Consider the following 12,701-nt stretch of genomic DNA (forward strand, 5'->3'; position numbering starts at 1 on the left):
CAAGGAACCCACAGTGCCATAGAGGGCACAGAAGCTGGCCGCACTGCAAAGAGTGCAGGAAACATCAAATGCTAAATATGGAATATATATAGAATATTAATATAAAACAAAATTGTAAAATCGTGCGAATTTGCTCGATAGCAGTGCAGCCCGTATAGCTGTACGAAAATGACGAAAATAAATTCTTATCCAAACTCTGTTTGTTCTTTCGTTTGACACAATTTATATCAAATACTCTATAAGCATGAAATGGAATGGCATCTATTGAATGCCGAATTAGTTGAAATCAAATTAAAATTTGATAAATCGTACAAATGCTTGACGCAAAATAGGAATATTACAAACGTGACAAAAAAGTAAGTAAGCACGCAACGATATTAGTTGCCTGTTTCAATCAAGCACGATCATTGATACACGACAACAGAGAGAAACTAAATATTCACCATTGGTCGTACGTATCAAGATTTTTACATAGATTAAAAAATAATCTAAATAGTATCAAAACAAAGTACTCATTTGATATAACAATATCCTCAATATTAAACACTCCAGCAGTAGTCGAAGAAGATAAAAATACAGATAAAGACTTTGTTAGCGATTCCAAAGTAGCAAGTGATTCAGAAACTAAAAAAGAAAAAAAAAAGAAGATATACATGATCTAATAATACCAGCGGTAATAATTTTACCAGAGCCATCCGAATCTGAATCAGAGTCCATAATCGAAAAAACAGTAAACATGGCTATGACACAATTAGAATATCTAAAGTTAGCCTCATCGATAATACATGAGTTCGATGGAAAGGCAGAAAACCTAACGAGTTTCATAGACGGTTTGAGTCTAATTGATTCCATAAAAGGTCCTCATGAAACAGTTGTTATTAGTCTAATAAAGACAAAATTAAAAGACCATGCAAGAAAGTTAATAACCAATGAAGAGACAATTACAGCCATAATTGACAAACTACAATTTAAAGTAAAAGGAGAATCAGTAGAAGTAATTTCAGCAAAATTACTGAATTCACAACAAAAACAAAAAACGGCCAACACATATTGGTTGGCAAGAAGTAGGTAAGTTGACAAAGGCCCTAGAAGGAGCCTATATCGACGATAGACTAACTTCAGAAATAGCTGCCAAATACAGCACAGCACATGCTGTTAAGGCAATGGTCAAAAACTGTTCAATAGAAAGGGTAAAATACATCATGGCACGCTAATAGCGTCCTGTATTTCAGTGGGCAGCAAAACAATAATAGAGGTGGAAGCTACCGAGGAAGGGCCAATTACAACAACAACAATAATAGAGGCGGAGGACAGTACAGAGGAAATTACAGGGGTCGCGGTAACTCAAGTCGCGGCCTCGGTAACAATAACCCCTCTAACGTACGTGTAACACAGAGCAGTTCGGAAAACTGCCAGACACCTTTAGGTACCCAAAATTAAATAAAAAAGTACACACAATAAACTTGAGTCTGAATATGTTTGTAACCTTTAAGAACACTTCTACAAACAGTACTCTCACATTTCTGCTAGATACAGGAGCAGATATATCACTAATCAAAGAAAACTCAGTTGTCTTTGATAACATTGAAAAAGAAAAAACTGTAAATATTCAAGGCATTGGACATGGCATTTTCACGTCCAATGGCTTAATCCAAATTCAGCTACAGACAAACAGATATATTATTTCACATAATTACAATTTAGTCCGTAAAGATTTTGCAATACCATGTGATGGAAATACAGGAGTTCATAAAAACCCTTTCATTAAAACCTTTAATTGCAAACTAGACTGTGAACCAGAAAATAATTGGTTCATACTAAGACCAAATAACCTAAAATACCCCATTTATGTTCCAATAAAATTCAGCTCCGGTAATAATTTAATACTATTACTGGCAAGATCTGAAGTTGTCCGAAAGTTAGACATTATCAGAAGATAATGTCTTAATTCCTAACCAGGAAATTACATCTGGTATTTATGCTGCAAATACAGTGGCAACATCGAATAACGCATTTGTCCGTTTACGGAATACAACCAGTAATGACCAATTAGTCGACATTAATAATATGAATTATGAACCTCTTTCGAATTATGAAATAATTCAAACAAATAAAAGTGCAAGAACAGAAGAAGTCATAGCTTAACTATAAAAACATTTTCCAAAACAATTTAAGTCACAACTCACTAAAATATGTTCAAAATGTAGTGATATATTCGGACTTGAAACAAACAAGAATTAAGACTAAAGGATAAAGAACAGAACACCGCATAGTCATCAAGAAGAGATAAAGAAACAAGTAAATAAGCTAATAAAAGACAATATAGTTAAAGAATCTGTATCCGAGTATAATAGCCCTCTTTTATTAGTACCCAAAAAACCATTTCCAGGTTCAGACGTTAAGAAATGAAGATTAGTAATAGACTATTGCCAAATAAATAACAAATTTCTGTCCGATAAATTTCCCCTACCCAGGATCGACGACATTCTAGATCAACTAGATAGAGCTAAATACTTTTCAAGATTTCATCAAATAGAGCTAGAAGAAGGCTCAAGAAATATAATGTCATTTTCAACAAACAATGAATCATATCGCTTCACGCGACTGCCATTTGGCTTAAAAAATAGCCAATTAAAAATAAACCAATTAAAAATAGCACCGTGGGAAAATATCTTTGAAAAACTTTCAATAGATAAATTCAAAAATATGGGCAATGAAATATTGAACACATTACGAATATCGCTACTCAACCCGGTGACTATAATAAATACGAATAAAGAAGCTATACTGTCTACACTACATGATGATCCCATACAAGAAGGTCATACAGGCATTACAAAAACCTTGGTCAAGGTCAAACGACATTATTACTGGAAAGGTATGACTCGTGATGTAACACAGCATATCCAGAAATGTCAAAAATGCCAGAAATCAAAAATAATAAAACATAATAAGAACCCATTAACCATAACTGGCCATTACCAAAGTCAGAGCAAGGAAATGAATATGCAGTCACACTTATATGTGACTTGACTAAATATTTAGTAGCTACACCAGTTGCAAACAAAAGTGCAACAACAATAGCAAACGAAATAATTCAATCTTTTATTCTCAATTATAAATGATTTGTGCAAATATTTAAAAATACAAAATATAACATCAACTGCACATCATCACCAAACTGTCGGAACAAAAGAAAGAAGTCATCGAACATTTAATGAATATAAACGATCCTACATATCAGTTAATAAAACTGACTGGGACGTATGGCTTCAATATTTTGTTTATTGTTTCAACACAACCCCTTCTATGGCACATAACTATTGTCCATATTAATTAATATTTGGAAAGACAAGCAGTCTACCAGAATACCTTAATACCATAAGTAAAGTAGAGAACGTAAATATAGATTAAAAGTAGCTTATAAAAGAGCAAGAAATATGCTTGGCCTAAATAAACATAAGAATAAGAAATTATATGAATCGAAAGCGAAGGAGGCATCTATAACTTTTCGACAAATCTAGTACACCCTTTTAATAAACAAGTAATTATACCTGTTAGATGTCATAAAAGCACCGCAAAACTTTCGGTCTTGAAAAAGAATATATATTCGTGTGACCTATTTTTCGACGAATCTAGAACACCCTTTTAATAAACAAGTAACAAGTAGAACAATTCTGTGTTTGCAGGGAGAGAATAACAAAACAAAAAGTGGTTCGATGATGGGGTCAGGACTGAACTTTAAATTAATTTATCAATTTCCTATCTTAGTAACGTGTAGCGTTCTTGATTTTTGAAGATGTAAGTAACTTATTTCTTGTAATTGTATGATAATTAAAAACACTTAAACTTAACACTGATAAATGAAACACACTCCATACAGTCCAACTAAATTTATACTTTGACTTAAACGTCAAATAAGTCGGATAATAAAAAGATTTGCGAGCATAAAACAAGTATATTGTTTTAAGCAATCATTTAACGCAGATTGTGGGTTTCATAGAAAGATATGGGCTTTGCGTTTTTCCTATTTAGTCCTTTAAGCGTTTTTCCTTATATTCATTTTTAATCGTAACTATCCCAAAAATGTAAGCACCTGAAATCCTTGCTCAGCTACGAAAATCCTTATTAATGGGGACAAACGATGGTACGCGATCACCGTATGTGTACGGTGTATTGTAAATAGTTTAATTTCTTTATGTATGTACATACGTATGTTAAATTGCACTTGCTTAGATACATATACGTACAAAATGTTTTATCATTCGCGCAGCAGAGGTTAATTTACCTTGTAATGCTGGGGAAACCACCAGTTCCTTTGCCGCTCAGCTTGAAGTACAACGATTAGTTGATAGTGGAAATCTGCGATATCGCTTGCCTACGATGAAGGTCTTTTGGCTGGTAAAACCCGAAACTTTCCAGAAACTGATAATAAAAGGCTAGTAGATGAGGTAGTGCGTTGAATTCTGATTTAAATGAAAACTGTGAGCTTGTCTAGATGATTCTAGATTCTATGGCTTGTAAAGAAACGGTTCCTTGGTTCCCTTGAAACGTTTTATTTTTTGTTCATTTTAATATATACTGGATATTCAAATCGGTGCCTGTCTTGTAGTGGTTTAAATTTGGGTGGAACATTTTAAGTTTTGTCCGGTAGATAAGTTAGGATGGAAATGAGAATATACTAAAAGATTAAAATGTAGTTTTTACATTTGTTCAGCTACATTGTGTTCAGCGTGGTAACACATACCTCCCTTGCAGAAGTAGCTCGCAATCGAAAGGAATTTTACTACACTTTTAAAGTTATTCTTTTAGACACATCAAGATATATCCGTCTGTCCGTATGAACGCTGAGCTCTCGAAAACTTTAGGTGTTCTTCGCAACGCTCAAATTCCACATAAAATGGTGGCTCCTACAGTTCAAGTGCTAGAAAAAAAACATTAACTGAAATGTGCTCTTCTCGTAATACCTGAAAATTACCAAAACACATTTTCCACGCTCATTCAAATGCTCACAAACCGCCCACGAACTTTAAAAATACTAAGTTTGAACGTTGATATCTAGAAAACTATCAAAATGCAAATTAATGCAAATTAAATGATAAAGTTTATTATAGTTATTACATAGAACGCGAAAGGGCTCGTGCAGACAAAAACTTGATGTACATCGTGGCAAATTTAGAGGATAAGAATTTCGTGTTAGTCTAACGGGAACGTTAAATGTTAGGCGGCTTAAAAGTTCTGCAGAATCAATGTCACCTCTTATAAGATTTTGTATAAAAATAGTACCAAGCATTGTTCTACGATTTACAAGTGTAGGTAAATTAAGCAATTGTAATCTACTCTCTTAGGAAGGAACCTTACGTTTTGATCCCAGTTTAAACTACGCAGGGAAACTAAGAGAAATTTTTTTTTACCGACTCAATACGGTCGATGTGCACTTGATATTGTGGACTCCAAACCGACGAATAATATTCCAAAATAGGACGGACAAGGGTCATCAAATTCTTTTGACCAACGCTTTATAAACCCAAGAACACTCATGGCTTTGTTAACAGTGGACATAATGTGGCAGTCAAATTTAAGTTTAGGGTCAAGAAGAACACCTAAATCGTTGACTGAATATATACGGTCAAGTGGCGTATTTTTAAGAAAGTAACTGATAAACGTAGGAGTACCCCTATAAAAAGTCATAACGTTGCATTTAAGGCAGTTCAAATTTAAAAGGTTTTACTCACACCATCCATGAAAACAATCAATATCCGACTGTAAGTTAAATTCCGACGCTATATTATTATATGATAAACAAAGCTTAACATCATCAGCATACATTAGTACACGAGAATGTGTTATGATTGAGGGAAGATCGTTAATAAACAAAGTAAACAGCAAAGGGCCCAAATGACTACCCTGAGGCACAGCAGATATCACGTAGATCAATTTTGAAACAGCATTCTTGAATATAACCCTCTGAGTCCTACCATTCAAGTAACATGATATCCAATATAATAGATTACCAGGAAACCCAAGCTGATCTAATTTGAATAAAAGAAGTGAGTGGTTAACGGAGTCAAAGGCTTTTCAAAGGCTCACAGCACCACCTCCACCCAAACCCCCTCGAGCTTTGGGCCATTAGCGGCGATGCCGTTCAGCCCGGACATAAAACCGCCGACACAGCAGACTCAGGATACCGAACCGGGTAAACAACTGGGTCACAGGCATCCGGCCGGAAAGGGCTGACCGAAGGAGTTTCTCAATCTCAGCATATGTACCCCACTCTTAATGTTAGCTCTCATTTTATATACACAGAATTGAATAAAATCAGTCTTGTCCTTATTTCATTGGAATACCCAAATAAGTACCTATATCTATACTACTGTGATCAGCCACTTTCGGACCACAGACATAATTCGCCTGTCTTTAAACATTTGGCTTTAGTGACTATAGTCGCTGTGCAAAAATTTGTTTGTGTTTACGGTTTGCAAATGCAATCTAATGCACAATTAGCGTTTACAAATTACTTTCCCGTTTCGATTCTAAGATTTATTTATTTTATTTCCATATTTCTATGTTCAATGTTCTAATTTAGCGTTAGCCAATAAATTATAATAAATTGCTAAGAGATTTCGTAGTTGTACTTTGTCTGGGCCAGCACCGGTAAATGTGTGGAAAGGGGCCGTGGGAAGAGGCCTTTCCCACGAAGTACGGGCAAAGGTAGGCCGGGCAATTGCCCACAGCAACATCAGTGGTTATATCTTAATATGTAAATAAGTTAACAAGCCCGGTTCCCGTGAGGAGAATTTGTCGAGTTGCAGGCCATATCCGGTGGCCAACACGCGCAGAAAGGAAACTGCCGACTCCACACTCTGGGGGCCATCGACCGGAATCCGACCAGAAACACTCTCGCAGGACCCGGCGCTTTAGCTGCAGCGCTGGGAACACTCGCTCAGCGAATGATCGCCGGATATCAAGTGCTGACCCCGCACTTTGACAGTAGCGCTGCGACCAGGCAAAGGCCTTGTAGTATGCAAGTTGTATGACACATTACTTAGCGGCTCTTGCCCAATTTATAAACAACTTTGAGGTAAGAGCTGTTTTTCATTCATTAAACAAAGCCTCCAATCGATTTCCACTCAGAGCAGTTTCACACTCTCCGCTTTAAACGGATTCTGTAAACACCAGAGCCCCAAAAAGAGAACACAAAGTCCGCTAACGTAAACATCGATTTCCGGCAAAATTTCAATTCTGCAAAATTTCAATTTCAAATTTAATTGACAAATTTCATCATCCTATTTTCCGTCTTTCTTGGATGATTCTTTTAATCAGATTTTTCAGATAAATCTCTTAAGATGAGGTTTGATTATGGATTATTAAACCAAAGTCAGGCCGTCCGTTTTTTTAATCCGAATTGATCGGTCGACAACTTGAATATCGCGAGCAGTGAAAATTAAGTTCGGTACTAATAACAATTGTGTAAACTAGTGAATAAGAAGTAACAATAAAAACAAGAAAGGAAGTTAACTGATTTTGATAAAATTTAATTCGAAATTCAGAACTAATTAAAAAATGTTATTTTCAAGCTAAGAAGGTTATATGTCAAAAAGCACCAAAGCTATAATTTGTTGTATATTATTTTTCCACCAATTTTCCGGTCGTTCCTATGACAGCTATATGATATAGTCTTCCGATTTTGATAAAATTTAATTTGAATTTCAGAACTAATTAAAAAATGTTATTTCCAAGCTTAAACGGTTATGTGTTAAAAAACACCTAAGATATAATTTTTTCATGTTATTTTACCACTAATTTTCAGATCGTTACTAAAAAAATTAATTTGAAATTCAGAACTTATTGAAAAATGATATTTCCAACAGTAGGAGGTTAAATGTCAAAAAACACCAAAGATGTAATTTTTTAAAAATATTTTCGCCGCTAGTTCCTATGGGAGTTATAAGATATAGTTGTCCGATCCGGCTGGTTCCGACTTATATATGTTAACACTGTTAAGGAGTAATTATAAGTCGGTACATATCCTGGGTGATTATTGGATCACCCTAGTGTTTAATTGCAGAATCAGCGTAAACATCTTTAGGGGCCGGGCCTGATTCTTATTGGTGCACGGTATGGTGAGTTATGTTGATTTTGCTAGTGTCAGCATTTTGGCTGCACGAGCGGTCGGCTTGCCGGCCGCACTTAGCTTACGTAAATTCCTTCGTATTTAGTTTTTAAGTGAACGAAGTATGTTCGCGGCCACATATGCCAAGGTAGCTGAACAAAGAAATCAGAATACTGATTTTCACAAGGGCCAACACCGAGCGCCCGAAAAACTAGGGAAAAATTCTGATGCCGACCGCGGGCCCGGAAAAAAAACACCATTTTTGTAAAAAGCCAAACAAATATCAAAACAATGATTCATGGCGTAAACAAGACAACTGGGTAGATCAGGGTAAACCAAATCAACCACCAGAACCTATGGATATTGATCCATCGTCTTCTAAATTCCGACATCCTACAGGCTTTAGACAGGGAAATAACCCCCAATACCAACATTTGCAGGGCTCAAAAAGACCAAACTCTTCAGAGAGAATGACTGGCCAAAGGCGCCAGCGGGTTAGCAATGTTGAGCAAACCGCAAACGCGGATGATACTCGGCCACAGCCGCACTAAATGCAATTGATGATGACAGTGACTCATTCGACGGTAACGACATCGTCAATTTTTTAGAGGAAGGTCCTGCTTGCCTTTCATTGAACGAAGGCTGGCGCGGACAACTATAAAAATCCTCATTGACACTGGAGCGGCAAAAAGTTATGTAAGGCCCCTAAAGGAGCTGAAGAACATAATGCCTGCCGACTCCCCATTCACTGTGAGTTCCATTCATGGCTCCAATCAGATCAGAGAAAAATGCTTTATGCACATATTCGGCCAAAAGGCTCAATTCTTTTTACTTGATACCATCAAGACCTTTGATGCCATAATAGGTTTCGACTTGCTAACGCAGGCCGGAGCGGCACTAGATTTACGTAACAGCGTAATCAGGTATGGAAACATATCTGAACAACTCAAATACCACGAATGCGATAACGTGAACTCCACAAATATCGATGACTTAATAGTCCCAAATTCAGTGAAAGCTGAGTTTAAAAAAATGACCCTTAAGAGGAAACAAGTGTTTTCGCTGTCTAACGAGGCGCTACCTTTTAACACCTCGATCAATGTCACGATTCGTAAGGAGACTAACGAACCCGTATATTCCAAGCTATACCCTTATCCCATGGGAGCAGCTGATTTTGTTAACACAGAAATCAAACAGCTGTTAAAGGATGGCATTATCCGGCCCCCTAGGTCTCCATTTAACAGCCCGACATGGGTTGTTCACAAAAAGGGACTTGATGCAGATGGCAACAAGAAAAACGGCTGGTGATCGATTTCAGGAAACTGAATGAACGAACCATCGCCGACCGTTACCCTACGCCAAGCATTCCTATGATTCTAGCGAACCTAGGAAAGGCAAAATTTTGTACTACCCTAGACTTAAAATCGGGGTACCACCAGATTTTTCAGGCTGAAATAGACCGTAAAAAAACTGCTTTCTCCATAAACGGAGGAAAGTATGAATTTTGCCGTCTACCCTTTGGACTGAAAAATGCGGGAAGCATCTTTCAAAGGGCAATTGACGACGTACTACAGGAACAGATCGGGAAAATTTGTTACGTCTATGTAGACGACGTGATAATTTTCTCCGAAAATGCTGCAGACCACGTTACACACATTGACACAGTCCTAAAAAGCCTGCGCAAAGCCAACCTGAGAGTGGCACCAGAAAAAACCAAATTCTTCAAAGGAAGCGTTGAATTTTTAGGCTTCATCGTTACATCAAACGGAGCTAAAACAGACCCGGAAAAGGTAACAACCATCCAGGAATACACTGAACCAAAAAAATTGTTCAGTCTCAGGTCTTTTCTAGGGTTGGCCAGTTACTAAATTGGAAGGAAAGGAGAGCCAGCGGAAACCGCCCAGCTCAGACACAACAGCAGCCAGCCAAGGCTGAGTCATCGCCCTCTTCCCCGGAATCGACTGACCTCGGCGAGGGACAGCGCGGAGATTATACTTAAAACATAATTTATACAACCTGCAATAGAAAGAAGACTCTTGCTTCTGCCCGATAGCTTCAAAACTGAGAGACTAGTTTGCGTAGAAACGGACAGACAGACATGGCTAGATCGACTAGTCTAGCAACGCTGATCAAGAATATATAAACGTTTCCTTCACTGCTTTGCAAACTTTTTAAATTAAAAAAAACATTTAACCTTCTAAGTTTAATGCAAAACATTTTAAAATTAAAAACAAAACATTTTGGGTGCAAAAGAAGGGTCTAAACATTTTAAAAAGTAATACATATACAACATACATATTTAAAATGCTAATTATCTCTGTATACTTTATTGTCCTACTTTCTGTTACTCTTAAGATTCCTTTCACCTGTTACATACTTTTCAACGAATCTAGTATACCCTTTTCGTCTTCGTATGGGTATAACATTATTCACTACGGAGCCTTTTTATGCGTCTATTTATACAACAATAAATTAGTATGCACTAGACCTGTAAGATGCCAAAAAAGCAACCCAAAACTTTGGGTCTTGAATGAGAATATATATTCCTGTGACTAACTTTTCGACGAATCTGTACACCCTTTTAATAAACAAGTAAGAAAATAACAAAACAAAAAGTGGGTCGATGATGGGGTCAGGACTGAACTTTAAATTAATTTATCAATTTCCTATCTTAGTAACGTGTAGCGTTCTTGATTTTTTAGTAGGAAGATGTAAGTAACTTATTTCTTGTAAATGTATGATAATTAAAAACACTTTGCTCCATATTTCTGCGTAGAGTCCAACTAAATTGATACTTTGACTTAAACGTCAAATAACTCGTATAATAAAATGATTTGCGAGCATAAAACAAGTACATTGCTTTAAGCATTCATTTAACGCAGATTGTGGGTTTCATAGAAAGATATGGGCTTTGCGTTTTTCCTATTTAGTCCTTTAAGCGTTTTTTCTTTATATTCATTTTTAATCGTAACAATCCCGAAAATGTAAGCACCTGAAATCCTCGCTCAGCTACGAAAATCCTTATTAGTGGGGATGAACGATGGTACGCGATCACCGTATGTGTACGGACAGTCCGTATTGTAAATAGTTTAATTTGTTTAAGTATGTACATAGTTATGTTAAATTGCACTTGGTTAGACACATACACGTAAAAAATGTTTTATCATTCGCGCAGCAGAGGTTAATTTACCTTGTAATGCTGGGGAAACCACCAGTTCCTTTGCCGCTCAGCTTGAAGTACAACGAATAGTTGATAGTGGAAATCTGCGATATCGCTTGCCTACGATGAAGGTCTTTTGGCTGGTAAAACCCGAAACTTTCCAGAAACTGATAATAAAAGGCTAGTAGATGAGGTAGTGCGTTGAATTCTGATTTAAATGAAAACTGTGAGCTTGTCTAGATGACAGTTCTATGGCTTGTAGAGAAACGGTTCCTTGGTTCCCTTGAAACGTTTTATTTTTTTTTCATTTTAATATATACTGGATATTCAAATCGGTGCCTGTCTTGTAGTGGTTTAAATTTGGGTGGAACATTTTAAGTTTTGTCCTAAAAAGCCTGCGCAAAGCCAACCTGAGAGTGGCACCAGAAAAAACCAAATTCTTCAAAGGAAGCGTTGAATTTTTAGGCTTCATCGTTACATCAAACGGAGCTAAAACAGACCCGGAAAAGGTAACAACCATCCAGGAATACACTGAACCAAAAAAATTGTTCAGTCTCAGGTCTTTTCTAGGGTTGGCCAGTTACTAAATTGGAAGGAAAGGAGAGCCAGCGGAAACCGCCCAGCTCAGACACAACAGCAGCCAGCCAAGGCTGAGTCATCGCCCTCTTCCCCGGAATCGACTGACCTCGGCGAGGGACAGCGCGGAGATTATACTTAAAACATAATTTATACAACCTGCAATAGAAAGAAGACTCTTGCTTCTGCCCGATAGCTTCAAAACTGAGAGACTAGTTTGCGTAGAAACGGACAGACAGACATGGCTAGATCGACTAGTTAGGATGGAAATGAGAATATACTAAAAGGTTAAAATGTAGTTTTTACATTTGTACAGCTACATTGTGTTCAGCGTGGTAACACATACCTCCCTTGCAGAAATAGCTCGCAATCGAAAGGAATTTTACTACACTTTAAAAGTTATTCTTTTAGACACATCAAGATATATCCGTCTGTCCGTATGAACGCTGAGCTCTCGAAAACTTTAAAAGCCACAGTTTTTGAGTTTGGCATGCAGATTTCTAGGTGTTCTTCGCAGCGCGAGTTCGTTTCAGCAGGGTGCCACACCCACTCTAACGCTCAAATTTCACAGTTAAAGTGCTAGAAAAAAACGTTAACTGAAATGTGCTCTTCTCGTAATACCTGAAAATGACCAAAAAAGTTTTTCCACGCTCACTCAAATGCGCACGAACCGCCCATGAACTTTAAAAATAGTAAGTTTGAACGTTGATATCTAGAAAACTATCAAATGAAGATAATTGTGACTTTAAATTTAGATTCCTTGGCGAACATGTCACGCCCAATATCTTTCGATTGTCCCGAAAGCACTTTTACCACGCCTACAAACCGCTCTCAAATTACATTTAAACGTAA

General features: G+C 37.0%; 2 protein-coding genes across 3 annotated transcripts in view; both read right to left on the minus strand.

Moving 5' to 3' along the window:
• LOC127012490 (uncharacterized) overlaps nucleotides 1-4,330 on the minus strand; it is a 62,695-nt gene extending 58,365 nt beyond the window's left edge. The window contains exon 1 of the mRNA XM_050890438.1: nucleotides 4,289-4,330. The gene's annotated coding sequence lies outside the window, so the exon portion shown is untranslated. The remainder of the gene's footprint in view (nucleotides 1-4,288) is intronic.
• LOC108028875 (uncharacterized) overlaps nucleotides 1-12,701 on the minus strand; it is a 151,403-nt gene that overhangs the window by 3,542 nt on the left and 135,160 nt on the right. The gene's annotated exons all lie outside the window — the stretch shown is intronic.

Source organism: Drosophila biarmipes, chromosome X, assembly GCF_025231255.1.
Source record: "Drosophila biarmipes strain raj3 chromosome X, RU_DBia_V1.1, whole genome shotgun sequence".
NCBI lineage: Eukaryota > Metazoa > Arthropoda > Insecta > Diptera > Drosophilidae > Drosophila > Drosophila biarmipes.